The following is a 17,054-nucleotide window of genomic DNA, read 5'->3' as shown; positions in this document are numbered from 1 at the left end:
ATTCCAGAATGCTCGTGGTCTGGGTCATCACACTTCACTTTCTGACCCCCTTACTCTTGGTGTATGTAGCTGTGCAGTATCCTGACAATAATACCAGTCAAGAAAACTGTCATTTATCATGTGTCCTAGACTTACGTCTATTATTTCATATCCTCACAGTGACTCTGCAAGGCACAGGCAAGCCTCGTTTTACAAGTTGGGCTCATACAGAGTTTGTTCAAAGTCACAGAGCTGAAGTGGCTGAACCAGCAACAGAGGCCAGGCAAGACTGTTCCCACTAGACGGAACCACCTGTCCACAATGACAAACACACTTTGGCCAGCCTCGAGCAACAGAGGTCTCTGGCAATCATTTTGTCCTTGAGTTTGGAAGGCTACCCGGTGGCTTGGCCCCTTCTTTACAGCTCTCAAAACTGTTCTCAGTAGTGTCAGCATTTTTGAAAAAGAAATGTGTACATAGGAGAAAATAAAGTAAATAAAATAAAACTCTCCCAGGTCATGCAGGTAGAACAAAAAGTTCCCTGATCACTTCATGGTTCTGTGATAGTTGCACTTGGTTAAACCCAATTTGCATTTTATTTGGAAAGCCCTTGTTACACCTGTGTTATCCTGTGTGCCACATCTCCACACCAATCGCCCAAAGCCTTTTGAAGATCAATAAAACGTCCTGAATTTGAAAAGCAGTAAAGTGGAAATGATCCAAGTCTCACCGGTATCTAGGTGCTCTTCATGTCTTTAAATGCTTGATGGCCTCTGATTAAGGAGAAAGTTTCCCTGACTCCTAAATTTCTTAAAGGTATTTGATCAACATATTAGTCTTCTGCATATGTATTCCTAACCCGTGAGCCTATTCAGCAATTAAGCATAATTGTAAATTTTAGTTTTAGATAAGAGAGAGAAGGTCAAAGCAAGGGGATTAGATAAACAGGGTTATTTAATTTTACAAGTGGGTACTTAAGACACCTCCTGTGAAGTTTCCTTGGAGAGATGGCACTGAGGGGTGGTTCTCTGTCCCCCTGGAGGCTATAACTCATGAAAGCGGCCCTCAATTACTTTGTAAGACTTCGGCTAGTCATGAAATAGAGCAGTGGTCAGGAAACTTTCTGTAAAGGGCTAGAGAAATATTTCTTTTGTCACTACTTAACTCTGCCATTTGAGTGTGAGACTAGGCATAAACAATGTGTGAATGAACGAGGGGTTGTGTTCCAATAAAACTTTATTTATAAAAACAGTCAGTGGCCTGGTTTTGGCCTGTGGGCTACGGTACTCTGACCTCTGATGCGGAGCAACCAGAGGAAAATGTTATCTAAACACTGGAACGATTGACTGAGGTGCTCCATAGCAGGTTTTTAGAAAGAGAAGGAGCAGTCCCTTGCGTTGACCTATCTACTACAATTCCTCCACTTGGTACCACTGTTCGACTTTAGAGAGTGCTGCCTCCCACACATACTGTGTGATTCCTACAGGACAGGCTGGTGCCTGGATGTGCAGAATCTTACTCTCCGTGTTGTCACAGGGTAACCTCTTTCTCTATGAGCACCGTTCAAGCACCATTCAAATGGTTCTCTACGCATCTTGCCCTGTGTTGCCCTCTCAACAAAAGACAGCATCTGTGGGGAGTGAGGGATACAGCAGCCACACTGTGTGGGAAGATCCGAGCCTTGCAAGCACTTAGGTAGGAGATAATGCAGATTTACTCATCAAATCTTTTCTCCCAGATACATCTTGTAGTTTCAGAGAAAAAGTACTTGAAAAAACACAATGGGACTTCCCTTGTGGAGCAGTGGGTTGAGCATCCAGCATTGTCACTGGAAACTTCCACATGCTGTGGGTGTGCGCCCCAAAAGAAAAACAAAACAAAACAAAAAAGGAAAACATGATGATGGGCTACTGCAGATGGACAAGGCACTAACTAAAAGAACTTCCAATAAAACAATTTGAGTGGTGAAATGAATAATGAACAATATAGTATTGGATTATAATCTAAAGTATAAAATAAATACTAATGAGTTTATACTAATATAAGTAAAGGATTGAATAGATAAATAAATAAGTGGGGCTAATAGGCAAATCTCCCATACAGCAGTATTTCAAATAACTTATTCAGATATCCTCCTCCAGGGAAGAGGAGTGTTACTCCCCACCCTTTAAGTGTGGGCTATGCTTAGTGACTTCCTTCCAAAAAGCACATTGTGGGAGGCAGAAACAAAGAGTAACTGTATAGTAGAGAAGCCTGACAGTCGTAACCTTGGCCATATGATCAAGGTTAAAACACCAGCAGTGGCCAGTCATGTCGACAGCATGTACCCTTGATACGACATGATGAGAATACTTTCCCTCTGTATTTTTTCCCCCCAAACTTACAGCCCCAGTCTAATTATGTGATTGATACCAGATGAAGTCCAACTAAGGGATATTTTATAAAATAGCTAATAGTCCCCCAAACTGTCAAGAGCACCAAAAGCAAGGAATGGCTGAGAGAAATTAACAGCCTAGAGGAGCCTAAGGAAACATGATTAGATGGGATCCTGAGGGGATAAAGGACATTAGGACAAAGAAATCAGAAATACAGTGTGAATTTTAGTTAATACTAATGTATCAATATTGGCTCATTGGTTGTAACAAATGAATCATACTAATGTATGATGTTAGCGGTAGAGGAAACTGGGTGTGTGGTATATAGGAACTCTTTCGGTCGATCTTTGCAACCTTTCTATAAGCCAAAAAAACTGTTATATTAAAAAATCAACCATTTAAAGTATCGAAATAAAAACAGGTTTTATTATTTGGCTATTTTATATATAATTCAATTGATAGTTGCCATTTATGTATCCTGTGTTAAATATTTGACAGTGTTGTATAGATTTATCCAGACAAGGAATTGGCCCAGGATGGTTTTCAGGTTAAATCTGGCCCACTGCCTATTTTTGTAAATAAAATTTGATTGGAACACCAAAAAAAACTATTATAAAATAAAAAGCTTATTTAAAAAAAAGTAGACAACAGATTTGAACAGATACTTCACCAAAGAAGACATACAAATGGCTAATAAGCACATGAAAAGATGCTCAACATCATTAGTCATCAGAAGTGCAAATTAAAACCACAGTGGAATACCACATTCCATTTGCTAGAAAGGCTAAAATTATAAAGACTGACAAAAAGAAGTGTTGGCAAGGATGTGGAGGGATTGGAATTTTTGTATACTTCCAATGGACATGAAAGAAGTACTTTGGAAACAGTTTGCCAGTTTTATAAAGTTATGTGAACGCTATCATACGACTCAGTCATTCCATTCCTAGGTATTTACTCAAGAGAAATTACAACAGATATCCACATAAAGAGTTGTACATGGATGTTTATAGCAGCTTTATTGACATAATCCCAAGATGGAAACATCCCAAATATCCATCAACACATGAATGGATGAGCAAATTGTGATATATCCACATAATGGAATGTTACCAATGAAAAGAAACAAACTACAGCAACATCAGTGATGAGTCCCAGAAACATTGTGCTTAGCGAGACAGGAGAAAGTGTAGGCTGTATTATGGCACTTACATGAAATTCTAGCAAATCTCAAGGGATAGAAAGAAGACCAGAGAGCAGGAACAGACTTTAAAGAAGCAAGAGGGGGAGTTCCTGTCGTGGCACAATGGAAACAAATCTGACCAGGAACCATGGTTGCAGGTTCGATCCCTGGCTTCGCTCAGTGGGTTGAGGATCTGGCATTGCCGTGAGCTGTGGTGTAGGTCATAGATGTGACTCGGATCTGGCGTTGCTGTGGCTCTGGCTGTGGTGTAGGCTGGCGGCTACAGCTCCAATTCGACCCCTGGCCTAGGAACAACCATGTGCTGCAGGTGTGGCCCCTAAAGAGACAAAAAGACAAAAAAAAAAAAAGAAGAAGAAGAAGCACGAGGATACTTTTTTGACAGATGAGATGTTCTGTATCTTGATTGTGTGATTATATGGGTGTTTACATTTGTTAATACTCATCAAACTGTACATTTACAATGGAGCACTATCTTATGTAAATATACTTAATTTTTTTTAGATTTTGAAAATTGTGGCTTGGATTCTGAGGGTGGTTCTCTGAGATCCTTCAGGGATGACAAATTGTCTTCCCTGGTTCCATGGCCCTTCCACCATCCCATCCCATGCCCAGGGAGCAAGGGAGCTGTATGACATGTGACCCTTAAAGATGGAGGGGTCCTGCTAAGGACATTGGGTGATTTCAGAAGGCAGAAACACAGATGGAATAATCCAGGCTAGTAGAACCCAAAGAGATCTTGGAGTGTGCCTGGAAGAGAGAGAAGGAAGGGGATACACCTTTCTCAGTTCCCCACGACTCTCAGAGGGCACAGGAGAAGACCCCAGGGAGCACAGAGATGAGCAGACAGGTAGGAGGTAGAGCCTCTGGGGTGGGGGCCAAAGGACACACAGCTATCCCTACACTGTGAGGGAGTGCTCTGTGGGGATGCTGGTGTGGAACAAAATAGGGTCTCAGGAAAGTCTGCTTGTGGCTCACACAGCAGCAGATGCCGTGCAAATAAAGTGGCCCCAGATCAGGACCAGGTCTTCTTCCCACTACTGATGCTCTCAGGTGGGCACAAAAAGAGGATTTCTCTCTCTTCCCTGCTATGCTTGGAGTTAGTGAAAGTGGGGTAGAGAGTGTTCTTTCAGAGAGAGAAAGTTTGGAACTATGAATAGCAACAGCTAATAGCAATGGATTTTGACAGAACAGTCAAGAGAGAGAGCCCAAAATTTTAACAACCAGATTGTATTGTAAACATCAGGGGCCTAGACTAAGATTTAAACAAGAATGGGCCAAAAAATATGTATCCTCTGGGTAGACTGGAAAATCAAAGTTCTGAGCACACAGAGAGCTTCATTAAATAATTTTTTTTTTTTTTGCATTGGCATACCTCTGTCTGTTACATTTATATATGAATACAATTCTTAAACTGTTTCATAACTTGCTGTTTTCACTGGGCTACATACAAGGAACATTTATCCATGCCAATATACAGTCTTCTATGACATAATTTTTAATGTCTGTGTAGATTTCCATCATTTAAATGTAAATGTTTTATTTAACTAGAAAGCTACGTTGGACATTAAAGCTTTTCCAGCTTTTTTTTTTAGTGTTATAAGTAAAATTGATAAAGAATCTTAGATGTGTATCTTTTCACACACCTCTGATTATTTCCATAAATAAAAATCACAGTTAAGGGATGGCTCAGACATAGGGTACTTGAGTTTTAAGGTTATTTTTTTTAACACTTTTTAAAAGGTTTGTAAAAATTTACACTCCCACTAGAAATCAACAATTTTTTAAAATTTAATTTTTATTTTATATTGGATTTACAATGTTGTATTAGTTTCAGGTGTAGAGCAAAGTGAATCCATTATACACACACACACACACACATATACACACACACACACACACATATATATATATATATATATATATACATATATATATGCACATTCTTTTTCAGATCCTTTTCCCATATAGGTTATTACAGAATATTGGGCAGAGTTCCCTGTGCTATACAGCAGGTGCTTGTTGATTATCCAGTTTATATATAGTAGTATGTATATGTTAATCCCCCAAAATTTATCCCTCCCCCCATCTTTCTCCTTTGGTAACTGTAAGTTTGTGTTCTATGTCTGTGAGTCTGTTTCTGTTTTGTAATTAGGTTCATTTGTACTGATTTTTTAGATTCCACATGTAAGTGATATCATATGATATTTGTCTTTTTCTGTCTGACTTCACTTAGTATGATAATCTCTAGGTCCATTCATGTTGCCGCAAATGGCATTATTTCATTTTTATAATATTCATTTTTAATTTGTATTTATGGCTAAGTAACATTCCATTGTATATATGTACCACATAGGGTATTTAACTTTTAAAGTTTTTAACACTCTTTAAAAGGTTTGTACCAATTTATACTTCCACTAGAAATTGACAATTTTTAAAGGCTAATTTTCTGTTTAGCCAAACCTCTATTTTGGCTAAATGGTTATTAGAACCGGCTAAAAGGATAGCCATAAGCCCATCTCCCTTTCAGTATTATGTCATAGTTAGGGTGAATTTAGTGCTAGTAAAAATGGCAATACCAGCACTGTTGGAATTTATCCTCAGTTTAACTTCAAAAATGGCTGTGTCCGTGTCATGATAATAACAGTCAGTGATGGAGTTAAACTTTCCTGAGAGAATATTTGATGACAGACAGCATTTACACTACTTTACTGGCATTAATGGGCCTATGAGGTAAGCACTATTATCATCTCCATCGTAAAGAAGAGCAAACAAGGTCATAAAAAGGATAAGAGCCTAGATCCATGTAGTTTCTTCAGTATTTCTGTACATGGTATTTTTTTCATTTGCACCAGATCCGATCAGAGATAATTTTCGCTCTAACAGATTAAACACTAAGTCATGGAGAAACTTTTGCTCTGAATGGGAAATACCGTGCTTGGTGGGTCTCAGGGCCTCTGCAGCAAAAATCCTGCAGACTCTGTCCCTCACTTCATCTTGAAAATCGGAATATATTGCAGCTCTAATTCCCAAGCACAGTATTATGACATACTGTCCAGTCAGTTGTGGAGTTTTCCACAGGCAATTTGTTATACGTAATAAAGTTCTGAAGTTTGCAGATGGGGTACTTTTCATATAAATTGCAGAGGATGTGAGACTATCCTTGTGCTGAGGTCGCTCCCACTCTCACATAATCCCATGTGCTTTCAGAGGGAGGACAGAGCAGGGGAGGAGGAGGAAGGCAAACAACCTGCAGCCCACTTATCTCTGCCCCCAGGGAAGGGGTAGCACATGCCTATGTCAGCTTCTGCAGGAAAAGCATTGGGCACCACTGCTCCAAACTGAAGGAACGAAAGATGGAGAGGGGACAGTGAAAATGACTGAAGGGTAGGAAAAGGTGTTTTTACCTGAACAACACAGCAAAGAATTTGAAAACATTTTCATTCCCAGTCTTCTTTCCTTAAGTAGTAGCGAGAAGTCGAATTCAACTCCCTACCTAAAAAAAAAAGAAAAAAAAAAAGATAAGATACGTGTGCCCAGCAGGGAGCGATGGTTAAACCACCATGTTTGTGCTTGAGCATGTCAAAGGCTGTCAAGATGGCCATGAAAAGAATGGGACTCCCCAAAACTGCTGTTAGAGAAGTGTTTTCTCATCAATGAACAGCTTGCCAAAGTCGAGATAAGAGCAGGAAAAACAAACAAACAAACAAACAAAATGCTTCTATTTGTTTATTCAGAGAGTTGTTCTTAATAATTCATTTGCTTGTAGTTTCCAGGGGACTGCCATCCCGCATCCATGGCCTGATTGGGAAAGGTCTGCACCCACAGTGCTAAGCGGTCCTTTTCCTTTGTGAATCTGTGAGGTTTAGGTTATCAACACTTTTGCTGTCTGCTAATGAGGTCAAGGGCATGGACTCTACACCTAACTGGGACAGTTAACTTGCTGTGCTGCACAGCTACAAACTGGGTGCTAATCCCAGGAGACATCCTTCTATTTAACGCCTACTTTCAAGACCAGCACAATCCCAGCCTCTCCACTGCAGAAACAGTTCAAAGCAGCGTGTACGTATCTTGTATGAATCACAAATCAATGTAATTATTGCCTGGTATCAAAGAATAAACATTTTCCTATTTAAGGGTAGCCTGCCAACAGAATTCTCAACTTCTAAGCTCTTCTTATTGCTTATATGGCCTCTCTGCTTTGACAGGCATCTTGCCCCAAATGACTTTTGCTGGAGATTAATATCAAAGGGGATCCTTCCATTATGCAACAATCCTCTGATTTTGAAGTTCTTTTTTTTTACATGGGATAAATTTTCTTTAATGTTTTTGTTTTTTTCTATTAGTGAAAGTCACATATGTGCATTGTAGAAATGAAATGTAGAAAAGTATAAATTAAAAAATTTATACTTTTAGTTAATGTGGGAAGATTTTTTCAAAAAAAGAAACTAAGACCAAATGATAAAGCAAATTTTAGCATTTAAGTGATTTCATTAAACTATGAACAGTCCTCTGATTAAATGCTATGCTATAGGAATGATTCATAACTATCTCCTCAGGCCATTGTTTTTACCTGGTAGTTTATTTAAAACATCATTATATGTCCATCCCTACTGAAAAATGCCATCAGTTACTTTCCTATAAATCATACTTTAAAATATATCCTTCTTTAGACTACTGCCATTAAATATTACTGTTCTTGAAACAGAAAAGGCTATGATAATTCTGGACATTAATTATTTCAGTAGAAACCTGTGTAAATAAGGACAATAATATTTACCACTTGAAATTGTCATGCCAAACACCTTGAACTTATACTGTGCTATATGTCAATTATATCTCAATAAAACTGGAAAAAAAAAGATTTGCACACACCCAAATATTTACAACTTGAAGAGATTAAAAGAGATTAATACATTTGAGCAGATAGGACTTTATATCTAACACCTAAGAGTCTTAATTATTAAATACCACTATAAAAATGTAACTATACTTTGTTATATAGTGTGAAAAACTCTTCCATTTTCATCTTTCTTGCTTTATCTTGAGAGAAGCAAATTTTTTTTTTTTTTTGTCTTTTGTTGTTGTTGTTGTTGCTATTTCTTGGGCCGCTCCTGCGGCATATGGAGGTTCCCAGGCCCAGGCTAGGGGTTGAATCGGAGCTGTAGCCACCGGCCTACGCCAGAGCCACAGCAACGCAGGATCCGAGCTGCGTCTGCAACCTACACCACAGCTCACGGCAACGCCGGATCGTTAACCCACTGAGCAAGGGCAGGGACCGAACCCGCAACCTCATGGTTCCTAGTCGGATTCGTTAACCACTGCGCCACGACGGGAACTCCTCCTTGAGAGAAGCAAATTTTAATCATATTTCTACTCTTTACAAGTCAAACTGGTTGGACAATTGATTGTAGCTCATGTTTTTCCATGACTCTAAAGCAGAATAGGATAGGAAAGCATATGATAATGATTTTAGTTCCAGTCCAATTCTAAAATTTCAAAAAAATAAATACATAAAAAGGGGGCAGGGAAAGAGAATGGGGGAGGGGGAGGAGCAGCTAGTAGGTAAAAGGTAGGTTTACTTCATTGACTTAGAAGAGCCCCCTAAGGTAAAAGGTGTGGTGCACAGCAGATGATCAACTCTTCCTTTATCTGGGAGCTGCATCTCTCTGGCCCAGAGGGAAGGAAATAATCCATCCACCCCTCTGAGTCAGGAAAGAGTGATCTGTTGCCAGGAGCTGGGTACCTTGGGCAGCACCGCAGGGCCAAGTGCCCAGCTATGTCACGGGAAATTGGGCTTCTTGTCCTGAAGAATTGCAGAATGGTGGGGAGACTTCAGAGACTTGCTTTTCCCATGGAGTTTGGATGAAAGCGTATTCCCAGTATCACAGTGGTCCAGCAAGCTCCTCTGATGAAGAATACTTCTGTGATCCAGAGAAAGGCTTAATCCCTGAGAGGCAGAGTGGCCCAGGAAAGAAATGGTAGATTTGCCTGATCTCAGACAAAATCACTTCATCTCTCCGGGTCTTTAGCTTCCTAAAGGTTATAATGTGATCCCTTCCAACTGTGACACTGGGGATTCTCCTCACACAGGGTGCTGCCTGGTCTTATCCTATACAAGTCAAGAGTTGCTGCTAGTTGGTTTCTTCAGGTTCCTTTGGAGCTCACAGACTCCAAATTTTATGACAAAAGCAAATATGTATCACCTCACCTCAAAGCTTCCTTGTACCATTTTACTCAATGTTATCGCTTACGTTTTTGACAACAACAGCAATAAGAACATTCTTATAAAAAAATGCAAGTCACTCACGGCTTCCTTTTGAAGTCTCCTTTCTGTCTGGGTAGCCAGCAGCATTTGCTCTTCAAAATAAGAGACACCCAAATCAAGTGTTGCCCCAGCTTGCTTCACCTTTCATGTCCACTGGGTTTATTTATTTATACATATATATTTGGATGTGGTGTGCAGCAGCTTGGTGTGGGATCTCAGCTCCCAGACCAGGAATTGAATCTGGGCCACAGCGGTGAAACCACCAAGTCTTACCCACGAGACTCCCATTCAATGGATTTATAAATGATGCTGCAAAAAAAAAAATAAAATGAAATAAAAGGAGTTCCCATCGTAGCTCAGTGGTTAACGAATCTGACTACGAACCATGAGGTTGCGGGTTCGGTCCCTGCCCTTGCTCAGTGGGTTAACGATCCGGCGTTGCTGTGAGCTGTGGTGTAGGTCGCAGACATGGCTCAGATCCCACGTTGCTGTGGCTCTGGTGTAGGCTGGTGGCTATAGCTCCGATTTGACCCCTAGCCTGGAAACCTCCATATGCCGCGGGAGCGGCCCAAAGAAATAGCAAAAAGACAAAAAATAAATAAATAAATAAAAAATGATGTTGCATTCAATCCTGTGCCTCCAGCCAGAAACCAGGAGAGAGCCATGACCACTCTATCCCTCACTGTCCCATCCAATCCATCACCAAGGCCTCAACTAATTCATCTACTTCTCTCCTCCTCCCATATGCCAGGCCTTGTCCACCCAGCTTCTCTCACCTGAGCTCTGCACTGACCTCCTAATGGTCTCCCCATGCCCGCTCCCTAGTCCCACGTCTCCCCTTCTTCCCATCACAAAAATGTTAATTAAATCACTTCACTCTCATGCTCACAACTCTTCATGGGATCTTCCTACTGCACTTAGGATGATGTTCAAAATCCTCACTCTGGTTTACAAGACCATATGTGAGCTGTCCAGTCTCCTCTCATACCCCTCCCCTGCTAGGTCACTATGTTCCCAACACCATTTCCTCTTCAAAGCCTTCCCATGTCTGTTCATGACCATGATATGCTCACTCCCATCATTCACTTGGCTAATTTCCCCAGACCGTCTTGGTCCCCCTCTCCCCAAATCACTCATGTCCTTTTTACAGTCATCGCCAATACTAACTATATGTTTCATGGTTCATCTCTTTAGAATCCCCTCCCTCTTGAATTTCCAGAAAAGGATGGGCCATGTCTGTTGCCTTCATCATAGTAACTCAGTGCTCACCACTTTGGCCAGTCCACCATGAGCAAATATTTGTTGAATGAATGGCCAAGTGAGGACCCTTTAGTGAATGTCTCTTTCTTCTGGTCACTTAATTTCCATCTTATAAGCTATTGTCAGGAGCAATGTTGCCAACGATAATCTTTGTACATTTTTCACTTTTTCAAGAGCTCTCCCTGTGCAGAACCTTTTGGTTTTGGCCTTGGCAGGTCTTCTGTAGAAGTTGCTATCCTCTCTTCACATGCACCCTCCTTTGCTTAGGGATGCAGGTAGTTTACGAGTTCACCAAGGGTTGGCATATTTCATAATATGATGATCAACAGCACCAGCTCTGGGCTCAGCCGTTGCTGAGCCTTGAATCTTGGCTCTACCCCTTTCTAGCTAACCGGATCTTGGGAAAACAACTTAGCTTCAGTTTCATCAACCCTAAGATGGGGATAATGATAGAAATTAACAAATGTAAAAATGATTGTTACAGTGGCCTGCAAGTGCCTTATAAACATTGGCTTCTATTCATATGTTTCATTCAACCCCAGAAGGAAAGTCTAAATACTGAGGTCTAGGGATGGCGAATTTCTGAGCAGGCTTCTTTCTTTGTCTTCTGTCTTCTTTCCCATCACATTACACTCTACCTTATCCCCTGGGGTCCCAAAAGGTAGCAACAAAAATGTGATAGTCCTTAATACCCACCCCATTCATTTGAAGGCATAAATAGATCTGAAGTTTACACGCTATCAGTATAAAATTGCTGATGACCATTATTTAAATTGTGGCAAGATGAATCATATTTAGGAATAACAAATAATATGTTAAAGTCAAATCACTCTTTCCTAGAGAGTGTTGCTCCACTGGCATTTGGCGACAGCTCAATACAGAGGTCTTGTAGGCAGAGAGTAGGTGATACTAACCTTCTGAACAGAACATCCAGTGCCGGTACCGAGAAGAATTTAACATTCCACTCCTACCACCCTCCCCCACTTCCCGGCTTCAGCAACATAATTTTTAAAAGAGAAGTACATCCCAATTGCTCTGTGTAGGTGGTGCAGTGGGAGGAGGTGAAATGCAAGCTTTATTTTTCCCGACTGCTTGTCATCCAATTCCCCGCTTTGCTCTGACTTTCATGAGTGATGAGGTCATCCTGGCCCAGGAAAATCAAACTCCTATTTTTCAAACCCAATAAAGGCCGGCATTGTATGCCTGCGTAAACAGAGGCCAGACGGGTCGGGTGGCAGGAACACGAGCTGCCCGCCCTCTGGCGGTCGCGTGAGACAGTTGTGCCCTGCGCTCCGACGAACAGCGACAAGGGGGCGGAGAGGCTGCGTGCTAAAATGTAAGTTAAAATTAGATCAATAGTCAGCTTGGCTCTCAATCAGTGCTTCGCAGGGAGAGTGTACAACCATCTATTTATAAGCTAAACCTGGCATTATCTTCCCCTTTTAGGACGCAAAGATCCATTACAGCCACGGCAGGGGAGACGATGCCGCAAGGGGCTGATGCGCGCCACAGAACAGCCTCGCTGGCTGGTCCCGTCTTCGTCCCGCCTCCCTTCCGCGCGGGGTGGGCGTGGGAGGATACACTCCCGCAGTCGGCGGCCCCACTGCTCTCTATAGGACTCTTTCCGCGAACCGACCCCTCAAGAACTCACTCACGCCTATTCCTTACCTCGATGGAATCCTTAGTCTTTAAACTGAAAGAACCCAAAAGACAAAATAATAATCGTCAGGGGCCTTCCTGCAGATGGAGAGTCCGTGCTGGCTGCTTTTAACCATCCAAGACTTGACTGCCTGCAGACAAAGGTTTCCAACCTGGCTTACCGAAGTGATTGCGTTACTCAGGCCTTTCTCAGACAGTTGTTGCTATAAATAGGTACAGTCTCCCTCCTCCCGCGTCAGAGAACGAGTGAGAATGGATTTACAGCAGTCTGTCTGGTTGCATTATGGTGAAGACCTTGGTGAGCTGTCTGCGGGCTCCATCCAGCCCCTAACGTTACCAGGACACGGGACATTCCCATTTTCTGCAATGGGAAGAAGTGGGTGGAAGTCACCTCCAAAAATATATAAAGAAATGTCCACCCCTAGCATTGGTGTTAAAGTTGTCCAACTGTTTTCAGTTTTTGAAGATGCTGCAGAAAAAGAGGTAAAATCTGATACAGCAACCCCTCCTCAGAAACACAAAATAAATCATAGAGGAAAACATTCAGCATTCTAGTCTTAGATATGTATATAGCACATTTTATATGATATACGTTTTTCTTAATTTTTACTTTTCTCTTTTTTTTACTTTCTTTAATAACTAAATCTACCCAAGAAAAATTGTTAAAGAGCCAAAGTGTTTTAATATTAGCTTAAATATACATTAGACATATTTACTGTTTGACACGAAAGGGTTTTGAAGATAGAAACGGAAGCATTCTTCATTTAGAAACAACCTTTTCTCTCTTCTTCAAATTCTTATTGGCTCACCTCCAAAATATATCCTGCATCTGTCCCTAGAGAAACCCTATCTAGAGGCTTCCAGCTTAGCTACCAAGTCACCATGCATTATCCTTCACCTGGGTTACAAAAATAGCATCTTGTCTGGGCTTCCTACATTCCCTTTCTCCCCACTGCAGTCGACCTGCTCCAGGTAGCCACTGGAATGCTCTTTTAAAATGTAAATCAGATCATATCTCTGCTCTTTCTAAAACCTTCCCGGCATCCCATTGTACCTCAATTATACCCCAGATTCTTTACCAGAGCCAGAACCCGGTGGTGTGTGAGTTGGTCCGGTTCACCCCTGCTGGCCTCTTCTGCTCACACCCCACTTTCTCATTTTCTGTCATAGCCTCAAACCCACAGGCTCCTAGCACTTGCTGCTCTCCCTGTGTGGAGCTCTCTTTCAGAAGAGCTTCTCAAAGCTGCCCTGTTCTCACCACTCCAGTCCCAGCTCAGGTATCAGAGACCTTGGCTGACCCTTTCCTGCTCTTCCAGGACTCTCGATCACATCACCGTTTGCTTTTCAACACAACAGATAACTGAAACTGGGTTGTTCATGTCTTTTTAGGTATCAGAGTGTAAGTCCCATGAAAATTGGCTGCCTGTCTTTCTTGTTTGCTCCTGTCTTTTTGGGTTTTAGAACAGTGCCTGGTCCATTGTAGGTATTCAATATATAGTTGTTGTATAAATTATTTGCTGTGATTTCCTAGTATGTGTAGCATTATGCATATTCTGCCTTGAGTTTTATAGTTATTTTTGGATGCATATGCTTCCTCCTCTCAAGTATGAACTCCTTGAGGCAGGAACATGTTTATTTAGTTCATTTGATTCTCCATGGCCTTATGGAGTGTCGCATACAACAGTCATTTAATATATTTATTGGATTGAATTGCAATAAATGAATAGGCAATAAGCTGATATAATATGACTTCACCCCAGATCTAGCTTTCACCAGGGAAGAATGCAAAAATATTATCATATCCAAAGGGATAGATTGTTGCTTTGATCCTTATAACACCCTATGTCTGCCTCCCAACTTGTTTTCAGAGAACATTCATATTCATTATTTTATTTGATCTTAATACCAGCTCTGTGAGATGGGCCTTATGATCCACACTTTATAAATGTAGGAACTGAAGCTCAGGGGCCTTAATTGCTTTGCTTAAGCTTGCACAGCTAATATGAAGCAGAGATGGGGGTGGAGTTTGCTCATTTCAAACACCCACAAATATGTACACATAAAAGCACATGTAGGCATGTCCACATTTTCCAATGTCTTCGCTCCTCAACCACATTTGTAGTAGCATCAAATGGTATCGTAAATGCAACGTATCTTAAGTAGAGTCTGGCACATGCAGGTCTCAAGAAATGACCATTCCTTCCTGCTACCTATGCTACGGTTGCCATCGCCTCTCCATCCCCATCAAGAAGAGTGTGCCTGTCTTCACTTGTTCATTTTACTACTAGACTGATTTCCAGGATCCTCCTTACTCTGAAATATTAGTGCATAATTTTAATTGGTTACTTTCATAGATCTGAGCAGTAGCAAGTGGATTTTTGCTAACTGACAGCCTATTGCTCTTTCATCTTCTACTCTGAATACACGCCAAAGAGAAACATTTGTGAATACCTACCAGAACACAGCTTAGCTTGAGTTATACCATTCAGTGTCAATGAGGAAATGTCATATAAAATGCCAAAGCTTATCAATCATGAACAAACATAACACAGCCAGAGTGGTCAAGTAATATGCAAGAATAGTTTTACAGTAGGCAAAATGAATCAAGAGCTTGTTCTGATTATTCATTCATTCTTTTTTTTTTTTTTTTTTTTTTTAAATCTTTTTAGGGCCACACCCACAGCATACAAATGTTCCCAGGCCAGAGGGTAAATTGGAGCTGTAGCTGCCGGCCTACACCACAGCTACAGCAACACGAGATCCAAGCCACGGCTGTGGCCTACACCACAGCTCATGGCAACGCTGGATCCTTAACCCACTGAGTGAGGCCAGGTATTGAACCTGCGTCCTCGTGAATGCTAGTCAGATTCATTTCCTCTGAACCACAACAAGAACTCCTCATTCATTCATTATTGACAGATGTATTTTATATGCCAAGCTCTGTATTTAGTGCTGGGAATACAGAGGCAAGCAACAATTGATGAGGTCTCTAGTGATATGGATCTAGTAGAAAAGATATACTTAAACCAAAGAATCACACAATAGAGATCAATGTTGTGAGAGGGCTAAACAGGAGGAACTGACATAGGGAATTCAGGGGAGAATTCCTTGTGGAACTGCTGAGTAACATGGGCTACGTCTTGAGTTCAGGTAGGACTCAATACCTCTGATTGTTACTAAAGAGGGAAGAGGAGGAAGTAATGATCATATAAGTAAATAATAATTGCTGTGACTAATGTTTAAATTTTTCTATTTAATATATATTTCTTGAGTGCCTGTCATGTGGTTGTCTACTGGGTACTGGGGCTTACAGCAGTGGTCAAAGACACAAAAATCCCTGCTTTCACGGGGTTACATTGTAATGGGGGAAAGGCATATAATACACTGATAAAGAATCATAATAGAAAATGATATAAAATGGTGATCTCTGCAAAGGAGAAAAATGAATCAAGGGAGTTAATTAGGGATGTAGGGTAGTAAGGTACAATTGTACATAGTATATTCCCATCTGCCTTCACTGCCTAATACATTTGATTAAGACCCAGCAGTGGTCAAGGAGCAAGCCATGCTGATCTGAGGAGGTTGGTAGGTGACTGCAAAAGGAAGAACTCTCCAGGAGGAAGACTCTACGGGACAAGGGCCACGAGACAGCAGCATAACTGACTTGTCTGAGGAAGTACAAGGAGACCAGTGTGTCTTAAGAGAAGTGAGAGGGTAATTAGTAGATGAGTTCCGAGGGGTAATGGATCTTAAGGGACCTTATAGGTGATTTGGACCTGTAGCTTGTGTTCTAAGTGCATTGGGAAGACGCTGGAAGCTTCCCATTGGAAGCTTTTGAGCAAGTGATTGACGCTATCTGCTTATGTTTTGATAGTCATCCTGGCTGCTGCATAGAGAGCACTCATTTATGTTCTAGGCAATGTTTTAGGTGTCTTAACAAGTGATCTCTTTTATCGTCACAGTTCTGAGAAATACCCATTTTACAGGTGAGAAAACCAAGGTGTAGGGAGTTTTAAGTACCTACTTGAAAGCACATGGTTAATCACTTATAGATCTGAAATTAAAAAGCGAATACTTTGATTCCAGCACCCAAGCCATTGACCACAATATTAGAAGTTAGGATGGTGAATGGTGGTGGTGAGAATAACAGTAATACCTATCATTGATTGAGGATCTTCTGCCCTGAATTTTCTCATTAGTATTATTTCATTTACACATAAATCTTAACAGATAGGACCGTTGCCCTTTTAGTTATATGTGAGGAAACTGAGATTCAGGGAAGTTATGTAACTAAACTATGTTCAAAAAGGTTTAT

At 41.0% G+C, this 17,054-nt stretch overlaps 1 long non-coding RNA gene across 1 annotated transcript in view; it reads right to left on the bottom strand.

The window, feature by feature from the left end:
* Positions 1 to 12,882, bottom strand: part of LOC106505818 — a 43,352-nt gene extending 30,470 nt beyond the window's left edge. Inside the window, exons 1-2 of the long non-coding RNA XR_002337928.1 lie at positions 12,749 to 12,882; positions 6,960 to 7,048 (exon numbers count right to left, since the gene is read on the bottom strand). This is a non-coding gene — a long non-coding RNA (uncharacterized LOC106505818). The remainder of the gene's footprint in view (positions 1 to 6,959; positions 7,049 to 12,748) is intronic.

The sequence above is a fragment of the Sus scrofa genome, chromosome 13 (genome assembly GCF_000003025.6).
Source record: "Sus scrofa isolate TJ Tabasco breed Duroc chromosome 13, Sscrofa11.1, whole genome shotgun sequence".
Lineage (NCBI taxonomy): Eukaryota > Metazoa > Chordata > Mammalia > Artiodactyla > Suidae > Sus > Sus scrofa.
Note: the sequence above shows the minus strand (reverse complement) of the source record. Positions and strands in the feature narration are given on the sequence as shown.